At 37.7% G+C, this 23,370-nt stretch overlaps 1 pseudogene; it reads right to left on the bottom strand.

Annotated features, from left to right (window-relative positions):
* Nucleotides 1-17,265: 17,265 nt before the first annotated feature.
* LOC132530432 (transcription factor BTF3-like) lies at nucleotides 17,266-17,741 on the bottom strand (annotated as a pseudogene).
* Between the last annotated feature and the right edge of the window lie 5,629 nt (nucleotides 17,742-23,370).

Genomic DNA, 23,370 nt, shown 5'->3' with positions numbered 1-23,370 from the left:
TAAAGAAATGATTACATGGCATAGTAATGTGGGCCAATGCCCTCAGAATAACAAGTCACTAAAATGTTTTGGGGTTTAATTTCTTAACATGAATTTTTTAAAAATCTTTTTTGAAATCATTGAATAAAAGTCTTAACTAGTTTCCCTTGAGATACTGCTATAAAAGCGCTTAGCCCAGAAAACCTGTAGCCTATTTACATGGTTGGACTTTCTTTCTCTAAGAAATCAGTGGGGAAGATTGCAGCTTGGCAAAAATAAACCTCAAGTATCTGAAAATTTCTTACACTATCCTTTTCTCACGTGGCATGATGTTCAGGTGCCTACAACTCTGCTTCCCATTGCCATTTCAGTACCCTATTTAAATTTATAACACTTCCCCTCGCTGTCCCCTTTCCTTGCCTTATTTGCTTTCATAGCACAGCATTATGTAGCTATATTGTACTTTGATCCACTGTGTACTTCCCACTAGAATTCAAGCTCCATGAGAGTGATTTCTTTTTTAATCCCATTGCTGTAATTCAAATACCTAGGATAGGGCCTTGTGCGATATAGGCAATATCATGAATAAATTGTGATGGGCCATTAATGTGGTTTGTGTGATTTGATCTCTGATTGTCTTTCCAACTTAAGCTGCCTCTTCCATCACATCCAGATAATGCTTTGAAACAATGAACTGAGCCATTGGCTGGAGCCAAGGAGATGTGCCTGGAGCAGGGTGAGCAGAGAGAAAAGTACAGTAGTTAAGAGAAATAATAGGCCCAGCTTGTACAGGGCCTTACAGGCAATTTTAAGTCCATTAGCTTTTATTTATGGCAAGTCATTAGAGGGTTTTTTTGGTTTTTGTTATTTTATTTATTTTTGGCTGCGTTGGATCTTCACTGCTGCTTGTGGGCTTTCTCTAGTTGTGGCGAGCGGGGGGCTAGTCTTCTTTGCGGTGCAGGGACTTCTCATTGCGGTGGCTTCTCTTACTGTGGAGCACGGGCTCTAGGTGCATGGGCTTCAGTAGTTGTTGCTCACGGGCTCTAGAGCGCAGGCTCAGTAGTTGTGCACAGGCTTAGTTGCTCCGTGGCATGCGGGATCCTCCTGGACCATGGATCAAACCTGTGTCCCCTGCGTTGGCAGACAAACTCCTATCCACTCTTGCCACCAGGGAAGTCCCCATTAGAGGGTTTTGAACAGGGGAGTTAAATGATAGAATTTAACAGTACTACTCTGGGCTGTGCTGAGGAAAGACTAAATGGGACCAAGAGCAGAAACAAATAGTTAAGGAGCTATTGCAATAATTAGGCAAAATGTAGTAACTTAGGCCAGGTGGTAGCAGTAAAAGTGGTTATCAGATTCTGGATATATTTTTAAGATAGTCCCCAAGGAATTTTCTGGTGGACTATGTTGTGTGAGAAGTCAGGGATGACTAAAGATTTTACCTGAGCAGCTAGAAGTGAATTGCCATTAGCTGAAATGGGAAAGACCAGGATAAACGAACAGGTTTGAGGATAGTGAAGGTGAGTGGGTCAAGGGCTTAGTTTGAGATTCCTATTAGACATCGAAGTGAAGATGCGAAGTAGAAGAAGCTAGACATATCATTTGGTTTCAGGAGGCACTTTACTGGAAATGTAAATTTGAGAGTTCTAAGTGTATCAATGGTAAGATCATGAAGGAGTAAGTATAAAGAGTTGTAATGACAGCCCTGGGCACTTCTGCTTTTAAGAGGATGGGGAGCTGAAGAGGAACCAGCAAAAGAGCAGAAGCCAGAGAAATAAGGAAATAGAAGAGAGTGGTGTTTTTGAAGGGAAGGGAAGGAAGTGTTTCAAGGAGGCAGCAGTATAATGTGAAGTGATGCTGATGGGTTAATGAAAATGAAGAGTAAGAATCACTGAATTTAGCAACATAGGTCATTAGTGACCTTCAGAAAAAGTTTCATAAACAAGGTCCTACTGTATAGCACAGGGAATTATATTCAATGTCTTGTGATAAACTATAATGGAAAAGAATATGCAAATGTATATATACGTATAACGGAATCACTGCTGAACAGCAAAAATTAACACAATTGTAAATCAACTGTACTTATAATTTTAAAAAATATTTGTTTTTGGCTGCACTGGGTCTTCATTGCTGTGCATGGGCTTTCTGTAGTCGTAGCGAGCAGGGGCTACTCTTCATTGCGGTGTGCGGGCTTCTCATTGCAGTGGCTTCTTTTGTTGTGGAACATGAGCTCTAGGCGCCCAGGCTTCAGTAGTTGTGGCACACAGGCTCATTAGTTGTGGCCCACGGGCTTAGTTGCTCCACAGCATGTGGGATCTTCCTGGACCAGGGATTGAACCCATGTCGCCTTCATTGGCAAGCGTATTCTTAACCATTGCGCCACCAGGGAAGTCCCTAAATCAACTATACTTGAATAACATAATTTTTTTTAGAAAAAGCAGTTTCAGGAGAGTATGGGGGTAAGATGATTGAAGAGAGTTGGAGATATGTATCACTTCCAGTTAAGGTAGTTAAATTGGACCAATCCTCCCACTGAGAACTAGAAAAGCTGTGGGGGGTGTGTGTGTGTGTATATAGAAGTATAGATATGAAAATCTGAAACCTTCAGAAAACCATTAAGGTACTATAGAATTATAGGGCCAAAATCTGAGAAAAGAGGAAACTCAAACAGGTGCCTGGTGTTTGGGGTTATTTTTCCCCTAGATCCTGTTATGGAAGAGGCTGCCAAGATGCTGAAAACAGAATCAAGGTGCCAGGCAGACAAAATTTTGAGTTCAACAGCCATTAAAAAGGGGAGCCCTTTTAAGCCAGGCTTTGGGTTGGAACCCCAAAGTGCTATACTCTAGGAATAAGATGAACCAGAAATAGACCAGTCTTCAAAGAGACTGAATGAACCTGTTGGATTGTTATCTGGGATTTGCAGGAGCAAAGTTAAATTTTGTATGAAGATGACATCACCAATGTTTCAAGTTTATATGCAATTTTTCGTATATGATCAAACATAACTAAGAATAAAAGGAGATAAGACCTTGTAGTCGAAAGACAACAGATACAAAGATGACAGAGCCAAAGGGAATCCTGATAATGGTGTTATCAATCCTGGACTTTTTAAAAATAACTTTAATATATACAAGGAATAGAAATTAAACAGAGAATGGAAAACTAGTTTTAAAAAAGAGCCAAATGGAAATTCTAGAACTGAGAAACACTTTGAAATTAAGAATTCAGTGGCCAAATTTAATGGTAGATCAGAGATGGTCAGTGAATAATGGCTGAGGATCTTGCACAACTGAAGAAACACAATAAGGCCATAGTCTTGAACCTCAAGTGGGATAAATAAAACCACTTGAGCATGGTAAAACTTCTGAAAAACCAAATACAAATTCCAAATGTATGGGAATTTTCTAGTTACCTTTTTATTATTGATTTGTAGTTTATTTATTTATTTATGGCTGTATTGCATGGCCTGTGGGATCTTTAGTTCCCTGACCAGGGATCAAAGCCATGCCCCCTGCAGTGGGAGCACAGAGTCTTAACCACTGGACCACTTGGGAAGTCCCCTGATTTGTAGTTTAATTCCACTGTCATTAAAGAACATATTCTGTATAATTTCAATTGTTTAAATTGAAATTTTAGAAGAATTAAGTGAAAGAATATACCAGATTCCATCATTAAAATACTATTATAAAAATGTCAGTTTCCATCCAGTTGATCTATAGATTCAGTGCAATTCCAGTATAGATTCCACAAGTGTGTGTGGGAAGGGAGAGGTGGGGTGTAGAAGAATTGACAAGTGTCTCTAAAATGTATATGGAAATAGAAAAGGTACAGAACTAAATCCTTGACGAAAAACAAAGTGAAGACTTATTTTATAAACTAAAGTAACTAAGACTGTGATACTAGTGAAAGTATAAAACAGACAAATGAAATAGAGTCAGAAATAGATGCTCACCACAACAGCTAAAATTAAAGAGTGACAATGCCAATTGTTGGTAAGGTTATGGAGCAAAGAGAAATTTCGTATATTGCTGGTGAGAAAGTAAATTTGTAAAACCACCTTAGAAAACTGGCAATATCTGCTGAAGTACATTTTTCTGCATATCCTAAATCCAAGCAATTTTATCACTAGGTATAAATCCAATAGAAAAGTATGCACTCTTCACCAACAGATGTACATAATGTCTCTAGCAGTGTTATTTATAGATGGCTCAATCTGTAAAAACCCAAATTCCCTCAACAGTGGAATAAACAAATTGTGGCTATTCATACCATGGAATGCTGTTCAGCAATTAAAATAAATGAACCACAGCTACATCATCAACACGATACCTCCTACAACTACAATACTGAGCAAAAGAAGCCAGGTAAAAATACATATCATTGAGGTGGCCAAAAAGTTTGTTCGAGTTTTTCCATAACATCTTACAGAAAAACCGAATGAACTTTTTGGCCAACCCAATATCCCATTGACACAAATTTCAAAAACTAATCTATGGTTTTAGAAATTATGGTGTTATAAATCAGGATAGTGCTGCCTTCAGGGAGAATAGAGAGGTTAAAGATTGAAAGGGGGCTTGAAGGAAACTTCTAAGTTGCTGGTAAAGTTCTTTCTTCACCTGGGTAATGGTTATATTTGTGGGAATCCACTGAACTGTATACTTACGACTTGTGCACTTTTCTGTACCTTTGTTATACTTAAGACCATCTCAACGATGCTTATAGATTATTACTACTTTTATTATTTTTTTTTTTGGCTGTGTTGGGCTTCAGTAGTTTCAGCACATGGGCTTAGTAGTTGCAGCATGTGGGCTCAGTAGTTGCGGCATATGGGCCCTAGAGCACACGGGCTTCAGTAGTTGTGGCTCGCGGGCTCTAGAGTGCATGCTCAGTAGTTGTGGTGCATGGGCTTTGTTGCTCCGAGGCATAGGGGATCTTCCCGGACCAGGGATCGAACCCACGCCCCCTGCATTGGCAGACAGATTCTTAACCACTGCACCACTAGGGAAGTGCGTTACTACTTCTGAATCAACCCAAACAAGTTAGTCTCTCAACATATCAATGTTAACAATCTCAGTTTGTCTTTTGAGTTATTCAATTTAGGAAACATTTATTGAAAGCCTATTTCTTTATTTATCTCTTTATCTCTTTATTTATTTATGGCCACGCCATGCGGCATACGGAATCCTAGTTCCCCGACCAGGGATCCAACCTGTGCCTCCTGCGTTGGGAGCGTGGAGTCCCAACCACTGGAATGCCAGGGAAGTCCCTGAAAGCCTATTTATTAAGTAAAGGGAAGACATTTGGGACATTAGAGATTGAGTGGTAGTCCTTGCCTTTCATTACTAAGAGAAGAACTTTAAGCTGATTTCTTTTACTCTCTTAAGGACTGATAATAGTCTTTCACTCTACATTTATTGAGCATCTATTCAACACCTGGTGCTGGAAATGGAGCGCATTCACATAGACCTCACTGCTTCCTAGAAAATAGTCAAGATTCAGACGTTTGCAATGCACTGTGGTTTAGCTTCTACAGATTTTTCACAATCTTCCCACAAGAATACTTAGCAAAACTAAGACTCTAATGGTTACATCATGGAATCAGTTTCCTTTGAGGTGAAAACAGTGTTCATTTAATGAACAAAAGTACTTACAATGAGAAATATTATTGTATGCTGAGCAATTTTTGGAAAAGTCTAAGATTTTTTTTCCTTTTGGAAGAAATTAACTGGGAGATAGGTAGTACAAGAAAAAAAAAAGTTGTACATGTGGTCCCTGACTTACGAGGTTCGATTTAATGATTTTTTGACTTTACTGTGGTGGGAAAGCAGTATGTAGTATTCAGTAGAAACTGTACTTCGAATTTTTACTTCCAAACTGTACTTGAAATTTTGATAATTTCCCAGGCTAATAATATGTGGTGGGATACTCTCGTGATGCTGGGCAGTGGCCCGAGCCACAGCTCCCTGTCAGACTTGAGATCATGAGGGTAAACAGCAAATATACTTACAACCATTCTATACCCATACAACCCTTCTGTTTTTCAATTTCAGTACAGTATTCAATAAATTATATGAGATATTCAACACTTTATTATAAAATAAACTTTGTGTTAGAGGAGTTGGTCCAACTGTAGGCTAATGTAAGAGTTCTGAGCACGTGTAAGGTAGGCGAGGCTAAACTATGATGTTTGATAGGTTAGCTGTATTAAATGCATTTTTGACTTATGATATTTTCAACTTACAATGGGTTTATCAGGATGTAACCTTGTTGTAAGCCAAGGAAAATCTCTATATATCTTCAGAATGTGGAAAACTTAGGAATCCTAAGGATATGAGCTAAACCTGGAAATGGCATTTTATGTTTCCAGCCAAGGTATGCAAGGTCAAATGGCTCCAAGTGCCAGTGCAAAGACTATATATATATATATATATATATATATATATATACACATCAAATATTCATTGGCTCTGAGGGAGTCAGGAAAACGTATGTTAGCAACACACAGTGTTTCAGGGACAATTAATAGATCATATTTAGTTGGTTTTGGTTTGGAAAGGTTTGAGGTTATAGTGTAGGTGGTCCAGAATGTCCAAACAGCCTATGGAGTTTATACTACATGATTTTTCAAAGTAGCCTCAGTTTTAAAAGCTACAGAAGGTTTGGTTAAATAAGTTTAGGAAATTACAGCTGTGTATCCCTTCCTTAGAGATTTATAATGTATATCAGCATATTAAAGACTTTGAGAAATTCTGTAGCAACTCAAATTAATTTTGTGTTCTAAATTGATTTGACTGTGGAATTATTTTCTCATTTAAATGTAAAGCTATTAGAAGTTTTTAAGTTAGGTTTTAGATTAGGAATAAATAAAATAAAATTCATATTTTAAAATGTAAAATGTAAATTTGTATGTTCTTCAATAAAAAAATTTTCTTCTAGTTACCCCCTTTTTCTGTTACTGTAGTTTTTATTTATCAGGAAGAGGTAAAAGAATGTACTAGAGTAGGAATATAGTGTTTCAAGTGAAAGATCTTAACAAACTACATTCTATAGCCAGTGCTGCTTAAATTTATTCTCCAGAATACCTCCTATTTGTAGAAGAGAAAAAAAGAATGCCCCCAAATGGAACATAGGATGAGCACAAAGCAAAAAGTTTCCTTTTTAACATTTATCAATTACAATGAAAAGTTATCAATTTTGGGACAAAATGTGTGTGATAGGTTCACCCAATAGCAATTTACTCTCTGGTAATTTCTTCCTATCTTACCAACAAATGTTATAAATGAAGAGACAGAACTTTAAAAGAGAAAAAAGCTAAAAATATATTGGATTGGCCAAAAAGTTCATTCGGGTTTTTCCATAAGATGTTACAGAAAAACCCAAATGAACTTTTTGTAATATTACTGGCCAACGCAATATTACAGTGTGTGGTTCTCATGCAGCTGTTCAATAAGTGTATCCTTCTGGTGAGAAGACAAGTGTTAAATACTGAAAGAATTTTTGACCTGCTGGTTTCTTTCACTCTAATCTGGGAAATCCTGAAAGAACTTTCTGAAAGAAGAAAGATGACTGATGATGATATTCCTTTAATATAAGTTCACATGCTGTAATTTTTTTTATCATTTTCTTGTAGTTTCTCAGCAGTGTGATTTCCTTCACATATTAAATGAACTAACAGTTTTAAATGACCCTAGAGGAAAGTCGACTCTTCATTCCAAATACAGACTTCATTTTTACAGGCGCAATCTTTTCATAGGCACTAAAACATTCACAGTTTTTCCTTGCCTTTGTTGATTTAGATTATAACACCTTGAAAAACTGTCCACTAAACAAACCAACACTCTGAGATACTCTTTATCACTCACTTTATCCAGGGTTTAAAAATTTAATATGATATTTTTATTTTATGTTAATACACTGTGAAATATAACTATGGAAGTGTGAATATGGTGAGCATCCATGTCACCACCACATGAATTAAGATACAGAACATCGACCATGATTTAGCAACATTTTGTATGTCCATCCTTTCTTTATTGGGTCCTCCACCCAAGGAGTGTCATTATTCTGACTTGTGATAGTCATTGCTTTTCTTTATAATTTTAAAACCTGTGGGCTTCCCTGGTAGTGCAGTGGTTAAGAATCTGCCTGCCAGTGCAGGGGACACGGGTTCAAGTCCTGGTCCAGCAAGATCCCTCATGCTGCGGAGCAACTAAGCCCGTGCACCACAATTACTGAGCCTGTGCTCTAGAGCCCACGAGCCACAACTACTGAAGCCCATGCGCCTAGAGCCCGTGCTCCACAACAAGAGAAGCCACCGCAATGAGAAGCCCGCGCACCACAACGAAGAGTAGCCCCTGCTTGCCGCAACTAGAGAAAAAGCATGTGCACAGCGATGAAGACCCAACACAGCCAAAATAAAAAAATAAAATAAATAAATTTATTTAAAAAATAAATAAAATTTATAAAACCTATGCATGGCATCCCTAAAAATGTATCTTTAAAATATCAGGGCTTCCCTGGTGGCGCAGTGGTTAAGAATCCGCCTGCCATTGCAGGGGACATGGGTTCGAGCCCTGGCCCAGAAAGATCCCACATGCCGCAGAACAACTAAGCCCATGTGCCACAACTACTGAGCCTGAGCTCTAGACCCCACAAGCCACAACTACTGAGCCCATGTGCCACAACTACTGAAGACTGTGCGCCTAGAGCCCATGCTCAGCAACAAGAGGAACCATGACAAGGAGAAGCCCGCGCACCACAACGAAGAGTAGCCCCCGCTCACCGCAACTAGAGAAAGCCCGCGCACAGCAACAAAGACCCAACACAGCCAAAAATAAATAATTTTAAAATAAAATAAAATCACTTAATTTTGCCTGACTTTGTATTTTATATAAGTGAAACCATACTGTACTTGTTTGTGACTTGCTTCTTTCATTTAATTATGTTCCTAAGAATCATCTGTTGTAGTTAATCCTTTCCATTGCTGTATAGTGTTCCATTACATAAAAATAATTTATTCTTTTTATTTATGGTGATGATCCTTTGAGTTCTTTCCAGTTTGTGGCTGTTACAAAAAATATTGTTTATAAATATTCTTGTACATCTCTTGCTGCATAGGTGCAAGAGTTTCTCCAGGGTAAGTAACCTAGGAGAGACATTTTTAGGTTATTAGATATGTTCCCCTTTACTAGATAGCGCCAAACTGATTTCCAATGTGATTGTATCCGTTTACATTTCAACCATCAATGCATGGATGTTCCTGTTACTCTGCTTTTTACTTTTTATTAGTATCTTGTAAAGCATTCAAGCATATTTTCATATGTTTTTGCTTGGCAATTTGAACTTTTATGAAGTGCCTATTTCTTGCCCCTTTTTCGGCTGAATTGTGTGTTTGTTTGTTTGTCTTTAGTAGTAGGAGTTGCATATATATTCCAGACACTAGTCCTTTGTTGGCTATGTTCATCACAAATATTTTCTCCCAGAAGTTCTTAATTTTAACATGTCAAAGCTATAAATCATTTACATCTTAAGAAATCCTTTCCTGCCCTGAATTTGTGTACATACTTGCCTATACTTCATTCTCAGAGCTTTTTATATTTGCATTTCACATTTAAGTCTTTAAATCCTTAAGTTTGAATTTTAAGTATGGTATAAGGAATCCAGTTTCTTTCCTTTTTTTCTTTTTTTAAACAAATGGATTATCAGTTACCCCAGCACCATTTATTGAAAGACCTTTTTAATTGGGTCTGTTTGTTGGCTCTATTCAGTTCCCTGAGTCTATTTGTCTCTGTCTGTAACCAGTACTACACCGATTAATTACTTAATCTTTTTAATAAATGATATCTGGTAGGGAAACATCTGCATCTTCTTTTACAGTAGGTACTTGGCTATTTTTGGCTTTTGAACTGCCATATAATTTTAAGCTCAGCTTGTTAAATGCCACAAGATAATCTGTTGGGACTTTGATTCAGATTGCATTGTCTAGATAGATCTATGCTGTCCCTGTGGTTGTTGAGCACTTGAGGTGGTGACTAGTCTGAATTGAGATGTGCTGTAAGCATGAGATACACACCAGATTCCAAAGACTTAATATGACAAAAAGAATAAAATATTTCATTAATAATTTTCATACTGATTACATTTTAAAATAATATTTTGGATATATTGGATTAAGTAAAAAACATTATTAAAATTAATTTTACCTGTCTCTTTTTGTTAATGTGGCTAATTAACAAAATTAAATTTGATTACAATTGTGGTTCACATTATGTTTCTATTGGACAGCACTGCTACAGATTAATTTGAGAAACATCGACACCTTTACAATATTGAGTATTCCAAACTATGAAATTGGCATATCTCCATTTATTCAAATTTCCTTTAATGCCTTTCCCAAAAACGTCTTATTCATCTTTTGTAAGATTTATTCCTAGCTACCTGACTCATACGTGGATAAATAGATTACTCTTTCATTGTGAAGAGCACACAGAAAAGTATACAAAACAGACCGTATTCAACTTAATGAATTATCACAGTGCTAACACCTATGCAATCACCCAGGTAAACTACAACATTGCCAGGACCCAAGAAGCCCCTCTCATATCCCCTTCCAATGATTTCTCCCTTCCTCTCCCACCCTCAGAAGTAACCACTGTTAAAGTAATCAAAGAAGTCATTAGACTGAGTGGCCCTAATGCTTGTCAGCCTAAGAAAGCAAACTGAAACCTCAGGCAGAGTCCCATAAATGCATTGAAGGAAGAAATTGAAATCTAAGAACAGCCTGTCACAAACAGCCAACTAGACTTTCCCAAATAAGGCAATTGCTTAAGCTATAGCCAATCAAATAATTTCCTTGCTTTGTTTCCTATCTGCCCTATAAAAAAAACCTTTCCCCTAACTCCTGACAGGAGCGCACTGAAGCATTTTCAGTTTGGTGTTGCTCTTATTGGAATCAATGTTTGCTCAAATACACTCTTCAAAATTTTGATGTTCCTCAGTTTATCTTTTAACACTACTATTTTGACTTTCTGGTAATTGCTTTCTTGATTTCCTTCATCATTTTAAAAGTGATGAATGCATCCTAAACATTATTATTTTTTCTCCTGTTTTTTAATCTTCACATAAATAAAATCATAATGTATGTATTTTTTTGTGTTTGACTTCTTTTGCCCAACATTATGTTCCTGTGACTCATTCATATTCTTGTATGTCACTGTAGATAACTATCACCAGTATGTGGATATTGAGATTCTTTTCAATTTGGGGGTTTTACAAATAATTCTGCTATAGAACTTTCTTGTCTTTTGGTAAACATGTGCACAGATATATACTTAGGAATGAAATTGCTAGGTTGTAAGTTATACACAAATACGTGTGCGCACACACACACACACGGAGCACACACTTTAGTAGGTAACACCTAACAGTTCTTTGAAGTCATTGTATCACGAGCAGTATATAAAAGTTCCCATTGCTCCATATACCTGCTAACATTTGGTATTGTCAGTCTTCTAAATTTAACCATTGTGGTTGGTGCGTAGTGGCATCTCTTTGTGGTTTTAATTTGCATTTTCTAGATGGCTGTTGTGGTTGAATATGTTTTCCTATTTTTTTTAAACCTTTTGGATATCCTCTTTGGGGACTTTCTCTTCTTGATTTTACAAGTTCTGTATATACTCTGGAAGTGAATCCTTTGTTGAGTATGCAGTCGGAGCTCCGTTTTCACAGGTTCTGCATCCATGGATTCAACCAAACACTGATAGGATATATTTGGGGAAAAAAATTCCAGAAAGATCCAAAAAGCAAAACTTGAATTTGCCACATGCTGACAACTACTTACATAGCATTTACATTGTATTTATAACTATTTACATTGTATTAGGTATTATAAGTAATCTAGAGATGATTTAAAATATACCAGAGGATGTGTGTAGGTTATATACAAATACTACACCATTTTGTATGAAGAACTTGCATTTCTGTGGATTTTGATATTTGAAAGGAGTCCTGGAACCAATCCCCTGGGGATACCAAGGAACAACTGTATGCATTGCAAACATCTCCCACCTTGTAGCTGGGATTTTCACTTTTTAAATGGTATTAAGAATTTCTTGATTATAATGTTCAGTTTATCAATATTTGTGGTTGATACTTTATGTGTCCTATTTAAAATGTATCTCCCTATTTCAAGGTCAAGAAGATAGTCTCCTATTTTAACTTTCTAAAACTTTATTATCTTACTTTTCATATATAATTGTATCATTTTCCTGGAACTGGTTCTTGTGTATGGTGTGAGCTGGGGTTAAGTCTCATTTCTTTTTTCCTTGTGAATGTCAAATTGCCCAACTTCAATTATTGAAAAGTCCGTGCCTTCCACACTGCTCTGCAGTACCACCTTTCTCCTATATCACATATCCATATATGCATGTTTCTCTTTCTAGGCTCTCTATTTCATTGGTCTATGATGCTTTTTTTTTTTTAACATCTTTATTGGAGTATAATTGCTTTACAATGGTGTGATAGTTTCTGCTTTATAACTAAGTGAATCAGCTATACATATACATATATCGCCATAGCTCTTCCCTCTTGGGTCTCCCTCCCTCCCACCCTCCCTATCCCACCCCTCTAGGTGGTCACAAAGCACGGAGCTGATCTCCTTGTGCTATGCGGCTGCTTCCCACTAGCTATCGGTTTTACTTTTTTTTTTTTTTTTTTTGCGGTACGTGGGCCTCTCACTGTTGTGGCCTCTCCCGTTGCGGAGCACAGGCTCCGGACGTGCAGGCTCAGCGGCCATGGCTCACGGGCCCAGCCGCTCCGCGGCATGTGGGATCTTCCCGGACCCAGGCACGAACCCGTGTCCCCTGCATCGGCAGGCGGACTCTCAACCACTGCGCCACCAGGGAAACCCCGGTTTTACATTTGGTAGTGTATATATGTCCATGTCACTCTCTCACTTCGTCCCAGCTTACCCTTCCTCCTCCCCGTGTCCTCAAGTCCATTCTCTACGTCTGCATCTTTATTCCTGCCCTGCCCCTAGGTTCTTCATGCATTGGTCTATGATTCTATCTTTGAGCCAGTACCACTGTCTTAATACCATAGCTTCATGTTAATACTTCATATCAGGTAGAGCAGATTCTCCCACCGTGTTTTAATTGACTCTCCTGCCCGCCTGCATTTTCATATAAATCTTAGAGTCAGTCTGAATATCCACAAAAAACTTGCTGGGATTTTGATTTGAACTGCTTTGAATCTATAGGTCAATTTGGTTCCTATAAAATACTGTCTTCCAATCCATGAATATGACACATTGTTAGAAATCAGGATAATGGTTATTGCCTGTTTTGTGTTTTATATAAATGGATTATTTTATACTTGTTCAATATTAGGTTTGTGATGTTTGTTAATTTTGTTGCTTGTAACTGTAGCTTTTTTTATTGCTGTGTATTATGCCATTGCATGAATGAATACCCCATAATTTGTGCATCCATTCTATTGTTGATGGGCATTTATGTGGTTTCCACACAATTTGAGGTCAGTATGAACAGTGCTGTTAATGACATACTTGTTCATGTCTTTTGATAAACGTATGTTCACATTTCTTGTGGTGTATATAAGCCACCTGATCTTTAAGTTAAAATGGAAAGTGCTGTGCTGGTGACTTCTTCCTCTTCTGGTCCAACAGTTCATCAACTCTACTGGTCCAACAAACCATCAACTCTATCATGTATATAATGCTTATTTCTCCTAAGGGGTATTTTTCTGGACCTCATTTCTTTTTCTTTGGTTCCTTTCTCAGATGTAACGTTTGAGTTGTTTGGTATTTGTCCCTGCAAAAACTCTTTCATCTTCTGCCTCTCATTTAACAAAAAGTCCCTTGGGATCTCATAAATACTTTTAAGATTTGATATTTTACCCAGGCATTTTGAAGGCTTTCAGTGGGATAGTTGGCCTAGGTGTTTACCTTCCCATACTACTGGAAGTAGAATTCAATAGCATTTAACATACATTTACTAATCACTTACTATATATCAGGCTGTCTTCTAGGTTTAGGGATATGGTACTGAAAAAAACAGACAAAATCTCTACCTTCATGGGGCCTACATTCCTAACCAATATCTCTACAAATATTCCTTCTGTCCTTTTCTCCCTTTTCTCCTTGTGTTCAGCTTAAATGTATGTTAGATCTCAGTCTTTCCTCAGTATCTTTGAACCTACCTTTTGCATCTCTGTGTCTCCATTCTAAATTATGGATAATTTCTTCAGATAAATCTTCTAGTGCATTAATTCATATAATGGAATCACACATGTTTTCCCCCTCAGTGAATCAACTTTTATAAATACAAGTGTTCAAATCACTATTATTTTATTTTGTTTATGTATGTACATATATATGTGCACATTGTGCAAACACACACATATATCTATAATCTATCAGTTAAAAATCCAATTTAAAATATTTAAATGATGTATGAATATGCATTCTCACTCATGATAAGAAGTATTCCTAGAGAATGTTACACAAGCTGCATACGCTTGTGTGACAAGTGCATAGCAGCCTCATTGCCAGCTACTACTTGTAGTAGGTTTGGCTATAACTATGCATTTTTTTCTGGTTGACTCCAAGTTCACAAATTTTTCATATATCTTGTTAAAAGTTTCTTCACTTTGAAAATAAATGTCTTCTCAGATATCATCAAATCAAATATGGCAAACAAGGAATAAATAATCAAAAAGTCAGTACAGTGTGTAATTTTATCCAAAAAGAAGAATTCACTTAATCCCTGTCTCTCATCCAGTTAAAATACCTTTTACTATGTAATGATGTTTCAGACATTTAAAAAATAGCCAAAATCATAGCAAACACCTGTGAACTTATTATCTAGCTAATAAAAAAATGTGTTCCTAATTTCCCTTCCCCCACTACCAAGAGTCAAGTTTTAAGTTTTTTACTAAGTTTTTTTTTTTTTTTTTTTTTTTTTTTTGCGGTACGCGGGCCTCTCACTGTTGTGGCCTCTCCCGTTGCGGAGCACAGGCTCCGGACGCGCAGGCTCAGCGGCCATGGCGCACGGGCCCAGCCGCTCCGCGGCATGTGGGATCTTCCTGGACCGGGGCACGAACCCTTGTGCCCTGCATCGGCAGGCGGACTCCCAACCACTGTGCCACCAGGGAAGCCCTTTACTAAGTTTTTTAAATATACTTTTTGAGCATGTTAAGATTCATCACTTTATAATGTCTTTTAACAAGGGCACTTTCTCAGCTTGCCTGTCATTTAATGACCCCAAATTAATTCATCTTAATGATTAAACAAATTTTCTCCATTATTATGTGAGCCTCACCTTTATTCTCAGGCAGTGTCAAAACTGGCCTTAAGTAAATTCATATACATAAAATTGATGGGTCAATGAGACCTTTGAAGCATATTGGAAAATTATACAGATTTATACTCCTACCAACTACATATGAAATTGTTTTTCTCCTTATATCCTTATCAGTTCTGAGTTTTGTCAACTATATTCTTTTTTTTGGCAATCTCATTAATAAAAACCTTGTACTGATTTGTATTTCTTTAATAAAGAATGAAACATATTTTCTAGTACATTTATAATTTGGGGATTTTTTTAACATTTAATATTTTTTCATATGGTAGTTCTGTTTGTAATTTTTTAAAATTTTTATTGAAATATAGTTGATTTACAATGTTGTGTTAGTTTCAGGTGTACAGCAAAGTGATTCAGTTATCAATATATATAAATATATACTTTTTTAACATTCTCTTCTATTATAGGTTATTACAAGATATTGAGTATAGTTCCCTGTGCTATACAGTAAGTCCTTGTTGGTTATCTGTTTTATATATAGTAGTGTGTATATTTTAATCCTAAACTCCTAATTTATCCTCCCACCTTTGGTAACCATAAGTTTGTTTTCTATGTTTGTGGGTCTATTTCTGTTTTGTAAATAAGTTCATTTGTATTGTTTTGTTTATTTTTATTTTTTAGGTTTTTTTGGCCATGCCACGTGGCTTGCGGAATCTCAGTTCCCCAACCAGGGATTGAACCCAGGCCATGGAAGTGAAAGCCTGGAATCCTAACCACTAGGCAGCCAGGGAACTCCCTGTATCTTTTTTTTAGATTCCACATGTAAGTGATATCATATGATATTTGTCTTTCTCTGTCTGGCTTACTTCAGTTAGTATGATAATCTCTAGGTCCATCCATGTTGCTGCAAATGACATTATTTCATTCTTTTTTATGGCTGAGTAATATTCCACTGTATATATTACATTTAACTTTTAATTTATCTGAAATTTATTTAGTTGTTAAAAAAAACAGGTAGAGGGGCTTCCCTGGTGGCACAGTGGTTGAGAGTCTGCCTGCCGATTCAGGGGACACTGGTTCGTGCCCCGGTCCGGGAAGATCCCACATGCCGCAGAGCGGCTGGGCCCGTGCGCCATGGCCGCTGAGCCTGCGCGTCCGGAGCCTGTGCTCTGCAACGGGAGGGGCCACAACAGTGAGAGGCCTGCGTACCACACACACACAAAAAAAAACAGGTAGGGATCAGCTTCTTTTTTTCCCAAGTTTCTGTTAGTTGTACCAGTATAATTGATTGGATAACCTTTGTCTTCCCTATATTGAAATGCACTCATATAGCAAATTACCATGTGTTCCTGGATCTATTTATGGACCCTAGTCTATTCAACTGAGTGCTGTATTGTATTACTTAAAGTTATTTTATAGTAGGTTTTAATAGCTATTTTTTATCTATGCTAAATCCTCCCCCAATTATGCATTTTTTTAAAACGAAGTGAAGATGGGCTTTCCTGGTGGCGCAGTGGTTGAAAGTCTGCCTGCCGATGCAGGGGACACGGGTTCGTGCCCGGGTCTGGGAAGATCCCACATTGCCGCTGAGCGGCTAGGCCCGTGAGCCATGGCTGCTGAGCCTGTGCGTCCGGAGCCTGTGCTCCACAACGGAAGAGGCCACAACAGTGAGAGGCCCGCGTACGGCAAAAAAAAAAAAAAACAACCCAAAAAACTAAGTGAAAAACTTTATTAACTTTTGTTTCAAACTTTATTACCAGGCTTCTACAGCTTAATTAGCTGCAAAGAATGAATTGTGTATAAGCAAAAACTGAAAAGAGCTTCAGTGTCCAAGGGGCTTGGGCTTTAAAATATTAGAAATGTATATTTTATCAGACACAGGGACAAAGTTTTAAAAAGTAGTCTTAATATAAAATAGCAGCACCCAGTAACTTCAAGTTTCATCTTCAGAAGTTGACTCAATTCAGTTTGTCTCATTCTTGAAAGCCTCAGCAAAATTCTCCATAAGATCTGGAATTTCATCATCACCATCCTCTCCAGTAGCAAGCAGTGCTTTTCCATCCACAGATTATTTTGGCAGCGCTTCAGCCAGTTGTTTTAAACTAGTCAGACTGTCTGCACCAAGCTGGTTTAAGATGCCAGGTAACATTTCTGTCAGCTGCTTTGTTTCAGCATGGCTAATAACAGTGAAAGTGTTGGCTGCCAGAGATGCTTGAAATTTAGAGTTGTTAATGTGCATCACATTAACTTTTCAATACCAGAGATGTTGTTTACCCCTAAGTTTCTTTAAGGAGAAGTTTGTTTGTTTGTTTGTTTTAAATCATCTGTTGTAGCTGTTCTATGAACCAACTTCTTTCTGTGAGCAGTTCCTTTCCCACCAATGTTCACTTGCGCCTGCAGTTCTGTGAGTTTCTTCTGGTTCATGATAGTTTCTTTCATCTTGAGGGAGTGGAAATGGGGCCCTGTGGGGGGACCAGGTCTGGCGCTCAGGGGGTCTCAGGCAGACCAGTTGGGATTAGGGACACACATGGGGTGCCCCCAATTATGCTTTTCCAAATTTCCCAAAATATATATTTATTTTTAATTGAAAACTTTAGAATCACTTTTCAAGTTCCCCCCAAAGTTGTAATTTGATTGTGATTGCACTGACTTTATAATTTAGGAATAATCTGTCTAAATCTGTCTAATCTGTCTAAACAGAAACTAGTATGCCTCTCCATTTATTCTGTCATCTATTTTAGTAAAATTTTATAGTTTTTTTAATACAGGTCCTGCACATATTTATTAGGTTTAGCCACAGGGTTTGTGTGCAGGTATCTTTTTAATAAGAATTTTTCCCTTTTCTGTATTTCCACTTAGTTGTTGTTTGTATATAGGAAACTTTGGAATTTTTTTCCAATTTGCAGGAAGCTCTTTTGTTTTCCTCTTGTTGAAGTAGAGACTTCTGTGTCTCTGTCCACACCCCCCCAGTCCCTCCCCCACCCCATAGTTGATTGGATCCTAGCTGAAAAGATCAGGAGAGGCACTTCACCAGGAAGACAAGAAAATTTATTTTTGTATAAAATTTATTTTGGATCTATAATATGTTTACTGATTTGAATAAGGCTTATTTCATTAACATGTAATTTCCCCCCTGTAACTGTTACTAACAATGCACTCTGTTGAATCTCCCTCTGGTATCAGGTTCTCTTTAACAATTCAGTCCAATTTCATAGCCTTAAAAAACACCTTTATTGTGAAAAGGAGGGACAAAAAGTGTTTAAAAAGCTTCTCTGACTGCACCTTGTTTTATAGTTTTGATTTTGGAACCATGTGAACATTTCCTATAAGTAAAAAACTTGGATCAAAAAGGAAAAAAAAACTCCTACAAATCTGAAACAAATGGATACAAATGAACCTAGGAGTATATAAAATTGACAGTATAAGCTACACAGAAAAAAAAAATTATTTCAAATGACATTAAAACTCAAACTTTTAATGTAGCTCCATGGTGAGTTATATCCTAGAGAGCAAAAAGAACCACAATGAAATATTAGTTGCAATTCATAGTTCTTTTTGTTTTTTTGACCACACAGCTTGTGCAAGTGAAAGCTTGGAGCCCGAACCACTGGACCACCAGGGAATTCCCACAAATGATAGTTCTATTGTTAGTACTATTAGTTCTATTGTTAGTAGTAATACTAGTATTGTTGCTTTGAAACTACTTTATGCATAATATACGTTATATATGTATATGCATAATCAAATATGTAATCATGTTAATGTCATTAAAACCAAGATTTTCAGTGTGAAAGCAAAGAGATACAAATATAATAATCGATGATTTAATTTTTCACTTGAATTGAAAATATCCATATGAATGCATGATTTATTTTTCTTTCTGAAATTCACATATTTCCTAGTTTTATTTACTGAGAGGGCATAGAAATAATGACAGTCTGGTAGAAGTGAGCATCCCCAGTGCTGATCATAGCTCTAAAAGCCATTTCTCAACAAAAGGAAGAAGGGTTCCTTGAAAAAAATGGCTTATTCTAGGTCTGGGGCAGGAAATGTACCAGATGAGCTTGATACCTCTTGCTATGCCAGAAAGCAGGAATGCTATCAATACCACTGAGATTGTGTGGATACAGGGGTCAACTTCAAGGAGTTCACATTGGCCAAATTTGGGACAATTTGAGCCTTGAATACTGCAATGTATAAAGCATAACATATACAGGCATACCTCATTTTATTGTGCTTTGCTTAATTGCGCTTTGCAGATACTGTGCTTTTTACAAATTGAAGGTTTGTGGCAACCCTGCCTCAAGTAATTCTATTTGAACAATTTTTCCAACAGCATTTGCTCACTCCATGTCCCTGTGTCACGTTTAGGTAATTCTCACAATAATTCAAACTTTTCCATTATTATTATATTTGTTGTGGTGATCTGTGATCTTTGATGTTACTATTGTAATTGTTTTGGGGCACCACGAACCCGTGCCCATTTAAGATGGTGAACTTAACCAATAAATGTGTGTGTTCTGACTGCTCCACCTGCTGGTCGTTCCCCTGTCTCTCTCCTTCTCAGACCTTCCTATTCCCAGAGACACAACAATATTGAAATTAGGCCAGTTAATAGCCCTACAACGGTCTCTGAGTCTTCAAGTGAAAGGAAGAGTCCCACATCTCTCACTTTAAATCAAAAGCTTTGTGAGGAAGACATGTCAAAAGCCAAGACAGGCCAAAAGCTAGGTGTCTTGACAACAAACAGTTAGCCAAGCTGTGAAGGCAAAGGAAAAGTTCTTGAAGGAAATTAAAAGTGCTACTCCAGGGAACACAAGAATGATAATAAAGCAAAACAGCCTGACTGTTGTAATGGAGAGAGTTTTAGTGGTCTGGACAGAAGATCAAACCTGCTACAACATTTCCTTAAGCCAAAGCCTGATCCAGAGCAAGGCCCTAACTTTCTTCAATTCTAGGAAGGCTGAGAGAGGTGAAGAAGAAAAAAAGTTTGAAGCCAGCAGAAGTTGGTTCGTGTGGTTTAAGGAAAGAAGCTGTCTCCATAACATCAAAATGCAGGGTTAAGCAGCGAGTGCTGATGTAGAAGCACTAGAAGATCTAGCTAGGATAATTAATGAAGGTGGCTACATTAAACAACAGATTTTCAGTGTAGATGAAACAACCTTCTCTTGGAAGAAGATGCTATCAAGGACTTTCATAGGTAGAGAGGAGAATTCAATACCTGGCTTCAAAGCTTCAAAGGACATGACAGGCTGACTTTCTTGTTAGGGGCTAAAGCAGCTGGTGACTTTAATTTGACGCTAATGCTCATTTACCATTCTGAAAATCCTAGGGTCCTTAAGAATTATGCTAAATCCACTCTGCCTGTGCTCTATAAATGGAACTACACAGCCTGGATGACAGCACATCTGTTTACCACATGGCTTACTGAATATTTTAAGCCCATTGTTGAGACCTACTGCTCAGAAAAAGAGTCCTTTCAATATATTACTGCTCTTTGAAAATGCACCTGATCACCCAAGAGCTATGATGGAGATTGACAATGAAATTCATGTTGTTTTCATCCCTGCTAACACAACATCCATTCTGCAGCCCATGAATCAAGGGATAATTTCAGGGACTTCCTTGGCAGTCCAGTGTTTAAGACTCCGCGCTTCCAATGCAGGGGGCGGGGGTTCGATCCCTGGTCGGGGAACTAAGATCCCACATGCCACATGGCACGGCACCCCCCCCCACCAAAAAAGGGGTAACTTCAACTTTCAAGTCTTTTTTTTTGGCTGTGCAGCGTAGCTTGTGGGATCTTAGTTCCCCCACCAGGGATTGAACCTGGGCCCTCGACAGTGAAAGAGCAGAGCCCTAACCACTGGACTGCCAGGGAATTTCCCATCAAGTCTTATTATTAAAGAAATACATTTAGTAAGGCCATAACTGCCATAGATAGTGATTCCTCTCATGAATCTGGGCAAAATAAATTGAAAACCTTCACTGTTCTAGATGCCATTAAGAACATGCGTGACTCATGGGAAGACATAAAAATATCAACCTTAACAGGAGTGTGGAAGAAGTTGATTCCAACCCTCATGGGTGACTGGGAGGGGTTGAAGACTTCAGTGGAAGAAGTCACTGCAGATGTAGTGGAAACAGCTCGAGAACTAGAATTAGAAGTGGAGCCTGAAGATGTGATGGAATTGCTGCAATCTCATGATAAAACTTGAATGGATGAGGTCTTGGTTCTTACGGATGAGCAAAGAAATTGATTTCTTGAGATGGAGTCTATTGCCAGCAAAGATGCTGTGAAGATTGTTGAATTGACAACAAAGGATTTAGAATATTACATAAACTTAGTTGATTAAGCAGCAGCAGAGTTTGAGAGGATTGACTCCAATTTTGAAGGAAGTTCGACTGTGGGTAAAATGCTATCAAACAGCATTGCATACTACAGAGGAATCTCAAGGAAAATTCATTTGATGCAGCAAACTTCACTGTTTTCTTATTTTTAAGAAATTGCCCCAGGCACCCACAACCTTCAGCAACCATCACCCTGATCAGTCAGCAGCCATCAACACTGAGATAAGACCCTTTACCAGCAAAAAGATTATGACTTGCTGAAGGCTCAGATGATGGTTAGCATTTTCTAGCAATAAAGTAGTTTTAGTTAAGGTATGTACATTGTTTTTAGACATAATATGCTATTGCACACTTAGTAGACTACAGCATAAAGTAAACATAACTATTGTAGGCACTGGGCTGGAGGGCTTAAGGGAACACTACCTTAACCATCACAAATGTTTATGATTTCAGTTTGTTCCCTCAGTATTTTCCTTGTTTCTGTAGGTTTGAATGAATGGTTTTTAACCTCTGACCCATATTTTCAATTGAAAATAAAATGAAAAATTAGTACACATTAGAAAAATAGTCAAGTGAGAAGGGGCCAGGATAGTAAAAACTGCCCCTTGAGAATGGTAAAGAAAGCTTCATGAGCCTGGCAGAATTCAGACTCTGTAAGGTTATCACCCAGCAGTCCATGTCCCTGTTGAGGAACTTTGGTGTGTGAGAAGCTCTCTCTCTCTCTGTCAGAGGCAATGCTGTGTAATCATTATCCCTGAGCAGACAGGTAGATGAAATTTTACCCCCCTCTTCCCACTTGCCTTTAGGTGGAGCCATGTACGTAGTTCTGGCCAAAAAAATGTAAATAGGAATAATATAAACCACTTCCAGACCTGGTCTTTGACAGCATCGAATGTAGTTCTCCAGCTCTTTTCTCCCATCACTGCGGCCTTGGATATCTCATATTCCAGATGGTGTAGCCACTGGTTAGCTGCTATTCTTTTTAAAAATCCTTTATAAACACACAAACAAAAACCGTTTTTTGAATTTTAATCACCCAATTGTAGTGAGAAATGACATTTGGTCTTGAATTCTAGATTCATATCAAGGCTACCAGTGAGTGAGTCACAAAGCCAAAGTTGTACTTTTTTGAAGGAGGAAGTGGGGTGAGGGTAAGAGAGGGGATAAAGGCAATGAAGAATGATAGTCAAACAGAAGACATTTGTAGAGTGATTCATTACTCTCCCAAGAGTTCAGAGGGATATTTTTGCACTTTGTCTTGGCCAGCTGAGACACAGAATCATACACCTCATAGTTACATTAGTGACAATGTCATGGTCTCCCATAATGTTGTTTCTAAAAATGCACATGCTTAGAAGTTCAAGGGTCACAAGGGCTTCTAATGCTGAAATGTGCAAAGGTGCAAAATTTCTGCACTGCTGCCTTTGGGAATGAGATATTTTAGATGGCAAGAATAAAAGAAAAAAAAGAGATATTGAAAATGGCATAGGTATGAGATCTTGAAAATATTAGAAGTTAAAATAGAGTCAAGGTTAGTCATAGTACCTAATGGTTGTAAAGTGAATTTCTACTTTTGTGGTTATTTGCAGGAAACTTAATATCCCAGCCAAATTTTGCTTGCCCCCAAAAGTACTTTCAAGATAGTTCTTTTTGCCATCAGTTCACACATGTGTAAAGGAATATAAATTCATTTTAATATAAGTTCAAGAAAAATGTCCCT

This window comes from Lagenorhynchus albirostris, chromosome 1, assembly GCF_949774975.1.
Source record: "Lagenorhynchus albirostris chromosome 1, mLagAlb1.1, whole genome shotgun sequence".
In the NCBI taxonomy this organism is placed as follows: domain Eukaryota; kingdom Metazoa; phylum Chordata; class Mammalia; order Artiodactyla; family Delphinidae; genus Lagenorhynchus; species Lagenorhynchus albirostris.
Note: the sequence above shows the minus strand (reverse complement) of the source record. Positions and strands in the feature narration are given on the sequence as shown.